This window comes from Stegostoma tigrinum, chromosome 19 (assembly GCF_030684315.1).
Source record: "Stegostoma tigrinum isolate sSteTig4 chromosome 19, sSteTig4.hap1, whole genome shotgun sequence".
NCBI lineage: Eukaryota > Metazoa > Chordata > Chondrichthyes > Orectolobiformes > Stegostomatidae > Stegostoma > Stegostoma tigrinum.
The window spans coordinates 44249194-44265871 of NC_081372.1; positions in this window are offsets into that span (position 1 = coordinate 44249194).

The window sequence follows — 16678 nt, forward strand, 5'->3', positions numbered from 1 at the left end:
GTGTCAGGATACTGCAGAGGTAGCCAAGCCCTCCACCTCCATCCTGCCTGCTCCCCTGCAACCCTTTGAAATTCAAGCCATTGAGTGTCAATTTGCCTCTGAAAGGGAGACCCTTTTCATGTCTGGGCTGTCCTGAGACTAACCTGACCTCCAAATCTGAGGGGTTACATTGGTGAGCAGGTGTTCCCCACCCCAGCTGCTGATTGTGGTGCCACACTCAGATGTGCTGGAATGGAAACAGATAAAATTAACTTCCGATGGCACATGGATGGGAAAGCTGACATTGCATGTTATACTAACGCTCACATTACCACTTACAACTCTTTCCAGCCCCAAATGTAACAGTGCCAGAATGATGCCTAACAGCACATCTATACAGAATGTATAATGGATCATTGTTTACATGGAAGCAAGTTGAACAAGGTGTATTTTGGGTTGACACCATTATCCTGCATGGTCAAACATCACTATCCTTTCCCCAGTCTCTGTGAACAGTGTTTTTTGGCATTGAATTAAGTGGTCAGCTGTGCGTGGTATAGAGTGGGGCACAGCACACAGGGAGCCAATACAATGGGATCTGTGCATGACCTGTGTGTAATGTGCTTATCTTCTAAAGGCCCTCACATTGCTGAGTCTTGCAGGCCTCTCCTCACATTGTGAGATAACCACCCCATTCTCTCTGGGCACGGTCATGGCCATTTTATTTCACATTGCATAGTTTCGATTTTCAGCGCAATGGAATGCTCACTTTGGGCAGTAATTTCCATCCTTCACCTCCACACGCCTGTGCGGGCCAGAACATCCAGAGGTAATGTTTCTTGCAAATCCTGCTGGCAATGATTCAAGATGGCAGCGGAGTAGCAGGCTGTGTGCAGGCTCTTCTGCATGTTTTCTCTTTTTTTTTCCTTCTCTTTTTCACTTCTGCTTCCTTTTTAATTCATTTTTTACTTTCATTATTCTTTTCGTTGGGAGTCTTTTGCAGTGAGTTGTTTGGCAAAATCATCATGGCAGCTAGAGCAGGCCGTATGTAGAACAGCAGCGCCCCCCGGAGGCCAGAAGCAGCGGTGGATGTAGCTCCTCACAGCTACTGGAGGCAGTGGCAGCAAGGACATCCTCCTGATCCTTGGGGCTGACAGTGGCAATGGCTCCTCCAGCAATCAGTGGCAATGGAGTTTTCGAGATAGCAGCATCAGCAAGTTGACATCTTGGACGAGGGTGGCCAGAGCAGGACTCTAGGTGAGAAGGTGGCTGCAGCCTGGTCTGGCAGTGGAGCTAGAGACTCCTGGTTGCAGGTGAGTGTGGGTTCAGCACAGGATCTGGCATCAGCATCGGCGGCGGCACCAATGAGTTGGGCCCAGCAGTGAAGAGATGAGGCCTACAGAATGGCGACTCCTATGTTGGTGGGTGCATTGCATGCAGCAAGGGACAGTGGAGGAAGGGTGGCGGCACAGGTGTTGCTTGTGAGCCAGCTCAGGGCTTAGGACTCTCTTTCAATTATACCTTTTATCCTTTTTAATTCTTGAACTGTTCAAAATGGTGCTGGATTGTGGTGACTGTTGAAGCTTTTCACTGTATTTTTCTGTATTATTTACCATAAAATGCAAGTGACAATGAATCAATAAATTAATAAATCATATGGTGCATGTGTGATATTGACGTAGCAGAACTATGAGATTGACATTGCAAAGCTCCACTCCTTGATCAAGGACTGCTGATCGGCAAGACAAGGTCCCTGGTCATGTTCCTGCATTAATAGACAAGGTAAGACAAGGTAGAGAAGCTGTTAGCATCCAGGTACATGTTATATAATGAGTGTTAAAAAAGCAAGAAATCAGCCCTGAGTTCCAGCCTTGTGCAGTTTGTGAAGTGGATGCTTTTTCATGTGTGCAAAGTGTCCTTGCAGCAGCAGCCTTTCAATGCTAGTTGCAGGTGAACCCCTCACTGTTGATCTTTACATCCTCAGTATGTTGCCAGTGGATTGGAGAGCTGTCATGGTGAGGTTGGCAATTATTGAATACCAATATCTATGGACAAGGAGTGTGCATGACTAGGACCTGTAGCTTGTGCCCTGAGTTTTTGTTGCATGATGGCCAACATGGTACCTCACTGCTGCCAGCAAAAAGTTAAAATCACCACATATGCACTCTGATATCAAAGTCGAGAATTCTCAGTGTCTTGTTTGCTCAGGGTGGGTAGTAGGATGGGTAATTGCATATTAATGAGGGGCAATGTGCAGTTAAAAAGATTGCTAATAAGCAATAATTTCCCTTAATAGGCAGCTCACTGCTGCTTAATGAGAATCTTGCTCAGAACTTAATTAAAAGGTGCGGCAAGTTGATCCTAGTGTTGAGCTAGCTTCACTGGACGTCTTTCATGATTCTGCAACATTTTTTACCGTAGCCTACATTGTTCAGGTCTTTGCCATTATGTCTGCCATAAAAAACACTTGACATGCCCTTATTCTGTGTGACAATTGGAAGTTTGGAAAAGTATTTGGTGCCTAGAAGAATGTCCCATTGTTATATATGGTGAATAAAACCTTGCATCAAAGGAATGACCTCGTCAGACTGTAGAGATTTGTTGTCTTTTCTGAGTCTGGTGTGCCTGACACATCCTCACTGTCTTCTAATTTTTCTTTATCCACGGCCAATATACATTATTCCATTCCAGGCCCTTCCTGAGATGCATTAGCATCAATGATTGCCTTCTTCCTTATAACAGTAGTGCAGGGCACATGTTTCTACTAACAGATCTCATTTGTGTGATTCAATGATGTATTTAGGGTCCTCCCTGCAGATAAGTTGTCACTTTTTAAGAGCTTTCTCTGTGATAATACTTTGTCAAAAAAGTCTGGTTCTTGTAATTTCAGGCATCAAGGAAAGGTTGTGGAAAAAAAATGAAACGTCTTGAGTGTGGTTCCATGTTCTCAGATGCAGAAGTGGACCTGTACCATGAGCTGGCAGAAAGTCTTCCAATTCTGCTGCCTCTTGAAAGAGATCCTTTAAGAGGTTAATGTTAAGAGCTTTGTTCCTATTGTGATGATACTATGGCTTTAAGTGGTGTCCTTTTTCCTTCTTTTTAAGTGAAGAAAAGTTGCGAAAGAGGTGAAAAGTAGTCTGCTCAAAGCCAATGAATTAAATAGCTTGTGAGGGGGTTTGGTCTGGTCTATAACACCACAAACTTAGCGGTAATGCTGAAAAGGGGTAATATCATCAGTACATTACAGTGCCAAAAAACCTATTGGTCACGTAAATTATTGTTGCTCTGACCTAAAATTAAATACCTCACAGTACTACCTACCATAATTTCTCTTGATTTGTTTCTCTTTATTGTACCGTGCATCAGTCCATCACCTCTCCATGCTCACATGCTCTGGACTACCGTAACCCTTGCTTATATGTACCTCACATTTTTCACATGATTTGCGAAATATATTCATTCTCAAACATCTCACAAGATTGTTCCTAACATATCCTTGCAAGAGACATTTGTACAGAACGTGTAGCAGATGACAGTGAATCCATTGTGAGTCCACCTGCAAAGCCTGTCTCCTCTGGAAGAAAATATCACAAGCAAGAGAAAAGCCTGTATGTACGTATATAATTATTTATTTATTATTTACTTTCTTTTTCATGGGATATGAGTATTACTGGCAAGGCCAGCCTTTTATGCCCATCCCTAAATGCCCTTGAACTGAGTGGTATATTCAACCATTTCAGTTGTTAATTAAGAATCAGCCACTTTGCTGTGGGTCTGAAATCATCAGCAGACCAGTCTGGGGAAGAATGGCAGATTTCCTTCTCTAAAAGGCTTTACCGAACCAGTTGGGTTTTCCTAACAATTTCATGATTCACGATTTACTAATTAAATTCAAATTTCATCATGCATTTGAACAAAAGCGATTGCACTGTTAGCCTGGGGCCTTCGGATTACTAATCCAGTGAGATTGCCATGACTCTGCTATCTCTCCTGGATCATGGCTCTGGTGAGTGCCAACCCTAGAAGACAGGCGATAGAGACATGCTCTTCCGTTTGCCTTCACACTTCGATCTCACTGTCTTCTGCATTACAAACTGTGGTAGCTTCCATCAGCCAACTATCTTTCTCAGTACTCCTTTGACACCATGGTGAATCACCAGTCACAGTGGGCAGATGTTATGGGAGAAACAGGATGTCACAGGTTTCAAAGTGCTGGAAGGCAAGACCATATACTTGTCCTGCAGTGGAGGATTGAGATGTTCAAGATCTAACCTTGAAGAAAGTTTTGATTAGCATGTGACAGGAAACACCAGGCACATTGTGCGTCCCTTTAGTGAACTCTCCCCAATCGGTCAGAGGCTATGGAGAACTGCTATAACTTGTGACTGGGTTTCATTCAGAGCAAAATTCTGTCCAACACTGAGCAGATGTGAACACTAAAGGGGCATGGACATTGACAGAGCTTTAACTGACCGTTCAGATATCTCCTGAGGCAAATCATACAATGCCATGGAAGTCAGACACTGCCTGCTTTGAAAGCCAGTAGTGGCAAGGGTTTCTTGAATATGACATCACAGTCAGATTCTTTTCACATTGAGCTGCATGAACAGTGAGGTACAATTACACAGACAGCGGACTTTGCAGTATGTCTCAGGGTGTTACCAAGCCTGCGCACTGCTATCAAATACCCCACCATGCCATTGTGAATGCCACACAGCAAGCTGGGCCAAACTAGTCCCTTCACTCTACATCCAGACCCTCAAGGTCCAGAGCTATCTCTCAGAGATCAGCGACAACAGCCATCTTTACAAAATCTCAGCAGCCATCCATCTTCTGACCTATAGTAACTGTAGACACATAACATTTTTAATACTCTGCTGACTGCCCTTCATGCCCCTGAAGAATCCTAATTCAATATGGCAGAGGGCGTATTAATGATGCAGAATGAACATGCAAAATAGAACCTGATCCAATTGTTTTATGCTTGCAAAAGGGGTATAACATGTTTGTTTTTGCACACACATGTTTCCAAGGTGCAGATTCCTGCAATTTCATCAGCCAGTTGCTGATTGCATAGTAAATAATATGATACTAATTTTTTTACCCCAATTGTTGGTGTCTAAATGTGTCAGGTATCAGGTTTCGGGCAAACCAATTTTCCCCACTTCATTGAATTCACCTTTCAAAACAGGTACTATGAAATTCTCAAAACTCTGAAGTTAGTGTTGATTTCAACTGAACACTCATCACAACCAAAGATGGGTAATTTTAAATTAACCCATCACGCACCATATTGGACAAGGAAGCCTCACGTTGTATGTTAAGAGTAGCCAGTTAATATCACATATTTTTCACCACTGTGCAAGATTGAGGTTATTCCCTATGAGCTTGGATGTATCCACAGAAGAATTTGGCAGCAGATGGATTGTTAGGAATATGTTGTGAAATATCAATTTCTTCCAGCCTTAAAAAAAGAGATTTCCCATATGCCCAACAGAATAACAATGGCTTGGAAGCAGCATCTATCTTTCAAATGAACTACACTATCGGTATGTAATCATAGCAGAACCTGACAACAGTGATTGCCAAAATAAGTTAGCTACGCTATACATTTTTATTGCACCTGTGCAGACTTTTAGCCAGTTTATCTGCCGGCCCATGTTATCTGAATGGCTAAGGACAAAGTGTAATGATGGCTCTGGGAGCAGAAAGCTTGCTGAGTTAATTATAGTTTATCCAAATCTCTGAATATTTATTCTATGTATGATTGAATAATTTTGGCAACAGCATAAGTTTAGTTGTACTCATCTCTTCACTTGAAACATACCTGATTATCCCTTATAGCCTCGTATATTAATTAATCACAATATAGACCTTTGATAAATATTACATATTTACTGTCAATGTTAAATTTTTGCAACACTTCCATTAACTTTTGGTGAGAACCACTGTTGAATGCTTTTTTTGCAGCCAATGAAGCATAGTAAATGTTTTTCTTTACTTATAGTTATTATTGTAGATTATTCTTGGGTTAAACATTCCCTGTCTTCTTCAAACTCTAGATATAAATCCAGACTACTTTTAATCAATTTCTACTTCAAATGTAATCTTATTTCTATTTATTTGGATTTTCAAGGTCACTTTAGTGCGGTGCTTAATTAAGCTTATCTATATTAAATGATTGTACTCTGTTGCTTTAATTTTTTTAGGTAATTTAATAGAGCATGAATGTCTCAAGTCACTTGTAAATTATGTGCTGGTATGTATTTGATGCTGATTTTCTGTTATCTCATTTAATTCTGTTCCTCCAAGGTCTTTTCAACATTTTATTGTTACTTCATCAATGCCTGTAGATTTTCCTGTGCTCATTAATTTCAAAGTAGTTGCCATATGTGATATCATAATGTTTAGTCCTTTAAATGTCTCCACATCTTGAGGGCTTATGAAAACTAATATTTTAAAGTTATCATAATGGATTCAGATTGTAAAACTAAAGCAGTGAGATAAATAGTTGTCTTTGTTGAGGGGGCAATAACAAGGGGAACAGGAGAATGGTGCTTCGCTAGGTATTGGGACTGACAAAGGCAGGTCAAAGGTCAGGTAGATGGGGAAGCTTGGACAGGGTGTCAAAGATAGGGAGATGGTTTGGAGGGAAGACTGATGCGGTGTCAGGCATAAAAGTGCGCAATAGTTAGGAACTAATATCTTGGCTGTGATCGAGGATGTAAGTGAGGAATGGGTATAGACAGAGAAGGTAAATAGAAAAATAGTGACAAAAGCACAGTGTCACCACTATCCAAAACTATGTTTGACATGTCAAAATCAGGGTACTATCTCAGACAAGGAACATTCACACTCATAGGTGCAGGGGTGTGGAACAGGGAGGGGTAATTCAGTTCTGTAGTGGTTAGGGTTTGAGGAGAATGCAGATCCAATTTGAGATAAGAATTTTTAAAGGACATTTAGACTGGCAACATTGCCTTTCTGTGCCTCTAAGGATGGTGTGGAGAGGGTCTAGGTTCAAAAGAGGAATGTTCAGGTTTTTGGGGGTAGAATGAGAGTAGGAGAGGTGATAGCTCCACTGTCACATTAACAGTATAATGTGGGGAAGTTCAAGGGTTATAGTAGGAAGGTGCACAGGGTTGAAGGACAAGGGTGTTGGAGGCAAAGTGTAAGATCACAGTATATGTTGGAATGTTGCAGTTTACAAATTCATTGTCACTGTCATGCTAATGCTGGCTATATCTAAAAACTAACATCTGCCTGGAGTGCAGATCCAAATAGGAGGAAGTCAGAGTGGGCTGCTGCTGTTTTGGGTGCAGAAAATCAGAGGAGTGGAGATTCTGATTGCTCAGCTGCAGAATCTCAGGGACATAGATGTTCTCATATCACAGTCAACCTTATTTATAAGCTCACTTGCTGGAATACCTATAGGTTCCTGCACAACATCAACTTGACACTGATTATAATGGAGTGTCTGTGGAGCTCACATGTACCTCTATATTCCAGCAAAACAGATGAACATTAACAAAAGAAAGTTGACCAACACACAACATTATAGTCTTTTACGCAATAAAAGTGATTTCTATCTCTCCTCGACAATGAGGCATGATTGTATAGTTAGTTATGACGAAGCAATTCCCAAAGAAATGATATTAATGCTCAATTTAATATTGTGGAAACAATATATTGTACAATAAATACAAATGGCAAAGTAAATGTTATAAATGATACAATAAATTCTTAAGCTTTCCTTTCTTACCACTGTGCCTTGGTATGAACCCAACATCAGCAGCTGAAGTGGAGGCATGTCGCTGAATATGATTCTCCTTTGCGTGTGATGACATTGGCTCAGGCCTACTGAGCGTATCTTGCATTGTTTCAGGTTAAACACTTCAGCCATGCCTACTGAAGGCAATGGGGCCATGGCAGAGGGGAAGATGAGAGGCTGGTGACTTTGGAAATACCCTGAATGACAGCTAGCTGGCCCTAGCTCACAACTGACACATGCTCCTGCTCTATCTGACTGCCACCGATTCTATTTCTCTCGTCCCTGAGGACAGGCAATTAAGAGACATTCAGGTGCCTTAACCCCCTCCCTTGCTGAGACACTGTTGTATAAAGGCCATGGCTAGTATGACAGAAGGCAACTGAGACTGAATATGCACTGATTACTCAAGCTAGTTTTAATGGCATTCACTACCCTCTAGGTGGGGCAAAAAAATTCCTCACATGCCTAAGACATGGAAGAATTCATGATGGACATGTTCTTATCCATACTCTGTGCAAAGCTGCACATATACCTTGCATCTCCACCATTTGTTGCCCTAACCTCAGTTGCATTTCCAGTGGGTTTCTTATAGTAGCAATGAGATACTCACAATCAGTGTGGTTCTCAAAGGGAACCTGCTCCCCAGCAGTTCTCTGAGTATCTGGGACCTTGCTTATTCATGTCTTCATCAACTTCTGAGAAATGTCTGCTGTGCTCATAAGAATATGAACCCGATTCTGACTGCAATCCCTCCACAAAATTGTTTGGTGTATTCATGCCACTGGAGGTTGCAGGAGAGTTCGGAGATAGTGCAATCTCTAGGTCGCCGGTCTCACAAGCCCAAAAGTTGAGTACATGCTAAACACATGTTCCAGCAGTGCTATTTGGCTATTACTTCACTGATGAATAGGGGAACACTACTCCTAAAATGCAAACTTGTGTTGGCTATTACACAATTCCATTGGTGCTATTTCAAATTGCTATTTCTATCTCCAAACAGAACTGATCTCTTTCAACTCATGGACCAGGGTGCAATAGCAGCTTTTAATGCTTATTATTTGAGGCACACATTTGAGAGGCTGATTGCAGCTGATCAAGGGGATAAGGACAGTGTTTTTCAAGTTTGGAAGAGATTTAACATCAAGAATCCAATTGACATCATTGTGGAGGCCTGGAATGATGTCAGTAACGACTGCTTGCATGCAGTTTGGCAGAAGCTTCTCCCAGACTTTAATCAAGATTTTAAAGTTTTGATCAATCAGATGAGCTCCCAAGAATCAAACAAAAATATTGTGTTGATCTTGCAAAGCAAGTTGGATTTGAAGAAGTGGAGAGTGAGGATGCCAAAGAGCTGTTTGAGTCCCACTGTAAAGACCTCTCTGCAGCTGATCTACAGCAATTTGTCACTGAGGGAGATGTGGAAGCTGGAGATGATGGAGGTGAAGTCCAGGACCACGAGAGCTTTCCACTTCTGTTTTGTCATCTATGCTGAGGGAAATTGAGAAGCAGTTGTAGCTCTTGCAGGACAATGTTTAGAAAGTAAAACACAGCAGGGTAGCAGTTAGTGGAATAAGATCTTACTTGGCACCTTATGAACAGCTTCTTCATGATTGATGAAAAAGGGCATAGAAACAAAAACTGGATGTCTCTTTTTAAGCCAACCCCCAAGAAACAGTCAGAAGACAATGAACCACAACCATCCATTCTGCATTAACTATTTTTCGCCCGAACCCTGCATCCACAACTGCACCTGAAGGTGACCATGATAATGATGATGATGACAACCCTCAGACCCTGCATTAACAAAACAGCAACCTCAAAACCTCCTCCCCAATCAAGTCATCATGGTATATTTGCAAGGTAAGGTGTTAAATTTACTTTTATTTCATTATTAGATATGAATTACACATTTATTCAAACTGTGCTCTCCTTTGTGTCAGGCTTTTGAGTGATTTTTGAGCGATTTTAAGTGATATTTTTGCTTTGTCTGCCCCTAACCCGGCTTTTCCCATAGGCCCCATTATTTCAATAGCGCAATTTTCTATAAAGCAGTGTTGCACAAGAATGCAATGCAACTACTGCATTATAGCAGAACTGACTGTATGTAAACTCCAGTGACTGAAGCCTGAGATCAGAATTACAGATTATCTCTAACAGGCATCCAAAAGAAACACATAGACTTCTGCAGAGTGTAGAGCACAGCACACAGTCCTGGCACCCATTGTGTCAGCTCCAAATTTCATACGCTCTTGGAAACAAAATCAGAAATTGCTGGAAAAACTCAGCAAGGGTCTGGTAGCATTTATGGAAAGAAATCAGGAGTTAACAGAAGTTGATGAAGACATGAATAAGCAAGGTCCCAGATACTCAGAAGGTCCAGTGACCCTTCATCAGAACAAAGATCAAACGCTGCCAGACCTGCTGAAATTTTCCAGCAATATCTTCCTGTTTCTGATTATCAGCATTTTTATGGTTTGTTTTAGTTCAGGCATTCCCAGTCTGCTGCCTTGCTAATCGAGCCTCACAGTCAGCAATGGATCAGTTGCTCTTTTTCTTAGCAAACGGAAGCTTTTGACTGAATAGAGGAGAGACCATGAGATTGGGGACACTGCCAACCATCAGTATCCTTTCCTTCAGATTATGGGCCTACTTATCCTTCAGGGGAAAATGAATATTTAGTGACTCAAAAAAGGTAACTTGGCTCCTTGTCTGCAAAATTCCCGTTACAATGCAGTACTGGTTTGTCAATGTGTTAGGCTGCATGCAATCACTCATTCAGCCTGAACTGTCACACACTTTCACCTCAAGTTTTCTGCATCCTTAGATTCATAATACAATCACCTAACCAGCCTAGCTGCTCACTCACAGATAAATGTAACCTGATGCCCACACAAGAGAGAATTCCATGCCACTGTGACATTAACCTGAGAGGGTCAAATGAAGTCTTTGACTCTTTTCCTGAATTGGTCCAAGGATCTTAGGGAAATGCCATAATTTCTAACATCCTTAGTGATCTTCAGCCAAGCCACTTTAGAGATGGAGGACACCCAGAAAGACCACCTCACACCATTGGCTGATGGTGTGGAGTGGAACCCGCAGGGAGATATCACTAAATTACGAGGCTGATTCCCCATCTTGCTTCTGAAATTTCCAAAATGATGTGAGAAAGAGGCTTGAATGTGCTGGTAATGTGGAGTGAGGGAGCTGGGACCTAGGATAATAAAGATTAATAAATCGAGGAGTAATTGGAGGAGTATTTTGAGGAGACATGAGTAGAATGAAGTGGTACTCAGGACAAATGCTTTAGACTCTTGATGAGAAGGAAACCAAGAAATTGGGACCTTGATGCAGAGCCTCCCTGCCTTTCCCCACTATTCTTTTGTAGCCCATAAATAACTCCTGAGCTGTCGATTCCCTGATGGAACATACTCCCACTATGTTATTGAATAGGTTTCATATACTTTCCATTTGCCATAAAATTTTCCAAATGAATTGTTCTGCGCAATAGCTTCCAATTTAAAAGTACCTGCAATGTCCTGGTTCACTGTCTGGAATAGTATGCCACAGATTAAATTGCACCCAAAATCACTGAACTAAGCTTGTGTTCAAGGATAATGGGAACTGCAGATGCTGGAGAATCTGAGATAACAAAGTGTGGAGCTGGATGAACACAGCAGGCCAAGCAGCATCTTAGGAGAACAAAAGCTGACTTTTCGGAAGGGTCTAGGCCTGAAACGTCAGCTTTGGTGCTCCTAAGATGCTGCTTGGCCTGCTGTGTTCATCCAGCTTCACAGTTTGTTATCTAAACTTATGTTCAAGCTCTGTTTTGAGAGCACAAAGCTCAACTTAAGAAAACTATTTAAATTACTACTGATAACTTATTTCCTCATGAGAACTGTAGAGAAGAAGAATAGTATCCTAGCAATAAAGTGTTAATTTATAAATAAAATGTAAGACAGTTCTATCCTGCTAATAGTCTACCCTGGCACTTACTAGTGCAAACCTATATTTTATTAGAGTTGATCAATACTTTTATAATAGTCCTGTATCTTGTAATCATCTGGACACAGCAGCCTCTCAAGATGATTCAGCCCTCTAATTATTTGAGTATGCACATCTAACTAATAATAAACATGCCATTAGTAGTGAGCTTGGAATAAGTTGGCATGTAGTTAATAGTCCAAACATTTCTGTGAAATCAGAAGCTGCATCAAAAGTTGAGGGGTTTTGGAATTGCTTCTGAAACTCTAGGTAATTGTGTGATATTGTAACTGACAGTGTGCCCTCACAAAAATCTATCATGTCTCCTAAGACAGCACCTTCGAAATTATGACTATTAACATCTAAAAATACAAAGGCATCAAGTACATAGGAATATCACCACTTCCAAGTTCCCCTCCAAGCTATTCTGTATTCGCTATCCTGATTGAAATATACGGCCATACCTTCAGTGCTGCTGGGTCAAAATCCTGGAACTCCCTTCCTCATGGTATTGTGGGTTTACCTCCACCAAATGGACTGCAGTGGTTCCAGAAGACATCTCACCACCCCCTTCTCAAGGGCAACTAGGGATGGGCGATAACTGCTGGCCCAGCAGCGACAGCCACTCCCATGCTACTATTGAGAAATACAAAGCATTGCAATGATTTTCCAACAGAATATATCTTTCAACTGCATGATGTATTTCCATGTTTCTGTCTATTCTGTCTTAATTAACTATATGTGGAGTGAGTCACTTGTCCTATTTATTCTAGTCCATTCAGCATGGCAGGCTTACTGAAGTCCAAGTATTTGGTGATGATCAAGTCAAGGCCGTGCTCTTGCAGGCCCAACTGTAGAAACTCGTTTAAATCTTTTTGGTTCCAATCCTGACCAACAACTGGCCGGATCATTAATTTGCAGCAGGATGTTGCAGCAGGAACCTGTGGAAATGAAACCTGGCAATCAGTAGGAGGATGACATTGTCGCTGGTCAGATTATTTCAGCACCCATTGTTCAATTTATAATGGCTATCAGGCAATAAATGTTAACATTTTGCATTGGTTTTAGGGTGATAACCAAGGTGAACCAGGTGAAAACGTTAAGCTTAGGAATTCGTGTAAACCGTGATGGCTGGCACCGATTTTAAGAAGATTAGGCTTTCAGGGAATGGCTTGCCTGTTTACAAGTATGTGATGGTGATGCAGTTGGTGGAAGGGAGGAAATTGAATCTGGATCACGTTAGGTGTGGGAAGGAGGGAGCTAAAAGCACATGCTTTCCTTCTGGAGTCAGGAAAGGAACTCATTTCTATTCCTCATAACATTATTAAGGAAAGTTTCATGCTTACTTGGAAAAATCTTTTTCTCTTTGCAGCTGGACGCACACAACCAAAGTGCCCAAAGTGAGCAGAACAAACTCAGTAGGCCATTAACATGCAATAGTAACCACCCTTGTTTAAGAAGGGATGGATGATGGGAAATTATAGCCCAGTTAGCTTGACCTTGGTCATTGGTAAGATTTTAAAGTTTATCACTAAGGATGAAATCGATGGGTATATGGAAGTGCATCATGAAATAGGATGTGGTCAGCATGGCTTCATCAAGGGGAGGTCATTCCTGACAAATCTGTTAGAATTCATTGAGGAGGTAGTGAACATGTTAGTCAAAGGAGAGCCAGTGGATGTGAACTATTTGGATTTCCAGAATGCCTTCAATAAGGTGCTTCACAGGAGGCTGCTGAATAAGGTAAGAGCCCATATTGTTAGGGGCAGGATACTGGCAGGATAGAGGATTGGCTGATCAGAAGAAGGCAGAGATTGGAATTAAAGGAGCCTTGTTTAAGATGGCAGTTGGTGACCAGTGGAGTTCCAAAGGGGTCAGTGTTGAGACTAAAACTGTTCATGATAAACATTAATGATCCACACGAAAGAACTGTGGGCATTATTGCTATGTTTGCAAATGTCACAAAACTTTATAGAGGTACAGGTAGTATTGAGGAAATGGGCAGGCTGCAGAGGATTTGAATAGCCTGGGAGAGTGGGCATAGAATGGTAATCGGAATGTCATGTGGGAAAGTGTGAGATTATGCACTTTGATAGGATGAATGGAGGCATAATATCGAGGCATCTGCCTAACCCTGGTCTGCCAAAAGAAAAGGCATGTATAAATTAGAATGAAACAGGAATAAGATGTTAAAATGTAGCTTAGCCACATTATTGGCATGCCCAGCCTTTGTCTATTGAGTGGCCCAAATTACAATTGAACCAATGGTTCAAGCTGCATCTGTTCCAGAGAAGTACAATAACTCTGAACAGGCCGATAGAAAGTATCTTTTCTCTTGAAGGTGCGGCGACATATTCAACTGTTATTTCCCAACATCTGGAGCAATTAATAATAGATTATTCTGATCTCTACTCCTAGGCTCCATGATTTGGTTTGGAAAACAACATTTTTCTTTTAACTGTCCCTTGATGTCCATTGCATTCGAGGGATGATGCTCAATCTTGCAGTTTCCATGGAAATCACCAATGGCTTACTGTATTGAATAATACATTCCTCGGTGACAGATAGCTCAAGGAGAACCAACTATAGCCTCTGGTAGTCTGCTTTTAATTTGTGATCTTGATTTGTGCATAAACATCATATGATGACTTGCTGTGAAAGATCTGTCTGTGTATATTGTTTGATATCGATAAGAGCGATTTCTTTGGGTGTAGACAGTTGACCACTGAACTGATTGAACTTCTCAATTCCCTCACACACACTCTCGCTCTCCTTTAGCAGCATTTGGATCTGGATATCAAGACATATCATCAGCTGGATCACTGGTACTCAGTGATTATTTCATTAAAATGGACCAACACAGTGTTCTAGAACAAAAACAAAATTGCTGGAAAATCTCAGCAGGTCTGGCAGCATCTGTGGAGGAGAAAACAGAGTTAACATTTCGAGTCTGGTGGCCCTTCCTCAGAAATGATGGTGGCTGGGAAAACAACAGTTTATATGCAGAAAATAGTGAGGTGGGTGAGGTAAGGAGTAAACGATAGGATAGAGCCCAAAGAGAAAGACAGTTGGACAGGCAAAAGAGTTGCTAACAATCAGGCTGGGAGGGTGAATAGTTGTTAATGGGGGCTGTTAGTGACAGGCTATGTGGTAACAAGGCCTGGTGTGTGGGGTGGGGGGCTGGGACATGAGAAAGTTTAGGCCCTAAAATTATTGAACTCAATATTGAGTCCGGAGGGCTGTAGGGCCCGCAAGTGGAAAATGAAGTATTGTTCCTCCAGCTTGCATTGGGCTTCACTGGAACACTGTAGCAAGCCAGAGACAGAGATGTTGGCCAGCGAGCAGGGTGGTGCATTGAAGTGGCAGGCAACTGGTAGTTCAGGGTCTTTTTTGTGAGCAAAACATCGATATTCTGCAAAGTGGTCACCAAGTCTATGCTTTGTTTCCCCAATGTAGAGGAGACCACTTTGTGAGCAGCGAATGCAGTAAGACTAGATTCTTGGAAGTACAGGTGAAGTGTTGCTTCACCTGGAAGGTATGTTTGAGCTCTTGGATACTGGGGAGGGAGGAGGTACATGGGCAGGTGTTGCACCTTCACCGGTTACAGGGCAAGGTGCCGTAGGGCTGTGGGGAGACGTTGGGGGTGAAGGAAGTGTGGACCAGGGTGCCCCGGAGCGAACGGTCCCTGTGGAAAGTGGACAAGGGAGGGGAGGGGAATATGTGTCTGGTGGTGGCAGGTTGCTGGACGTGGTGGAAATGGCATCTGATGATCTTCTGGATGTGGATGCGGGTGAGATGGTAGGTGAGGATAAGGGGAACCCTATCGCTGTTGCGGGAGGGAAGAGAAGGGGTGAGGGCAGAAGTGTGGGAGATGGGTTGGACCCTATTGAGGGCCCTGTTGGCAATGGAGCTGGGGAATCCTAGGTCGAGGAAGAAGGTGGATATTTCAGAGGCTCACTTGTTGAAGTTGACCTCATCTGAACATATGCGCCGGAGTCGGAGGAACTGAGAAACTGGGATGGAGTCTTTACAGGAAGAGGGGATGTACAGTGCAGGTAGATGTGGGACTCAGTGGGTTTGTGATGGATATTAGTGGCCAGTCTATCCCCAGAAATGGAAACAGAAATGTTGAGGAAGGGAAGGGACGAGTCAGAGTTCCCTCCGGCAACAACGATAGGGGTCCCCTTATCCTCACCTACCATCTCACCAGCATCCACACCTAGAAGATGATCAGACACCATTTCTGCCACCTCCAGCAACATGCCACCACCAGACACATATTCCCCTCTCCTCCCTTGTCCGCTTTCAGCAGGGACCGTTCCCTCCAGGACACCCTGGTCCACACTTCCTTCACCCCCAACACCTCCCCACAGCCCCACGGCACCTTCCCCTGTAACAGGCGAAGGTGCAACACCTGCCCATTTACCTCCTCCCTCTCCAGTATCTAAGGGCCCAAATATAGCTTACAGGTGAAGCAACACTTCATCTGCACTTCCAAGAATCTAGTCTACTGCATTCGCTAATCACAATGTGGTCTCCTCTACATTGGGGAAATGATGCATAGACTTGGCGACAGCTTTGCAGAACATCTACATTCTGCTTTCAAAAAAGACCCTGAGCTACATGTTGCCTGCCACTTCAATGCACCACCCTGCTCTATGGTCAACAACTCTGTCTCCGGCTTGCTACAGTGTTCCAGTGAAGCCCAATGCAAGCTGGAGGAACAACACCTCATTTTCCACTTGGGGACCCTACAGCCCTCCGGACTCAATATTGAGCCCAATAATTTTAGGGCCTAAACTTTCCCATGTCCCAGCCCCCCACCCCATACACCAGGCGTCGTTACCGCATAGCCTGCCACTACACACTCCCTGTTGTTAGTCACTAACAGTCCCCACTAACAATGACTCACCCTCCCAGCCTGATCGTCAGCAACTCTTTTGTCTG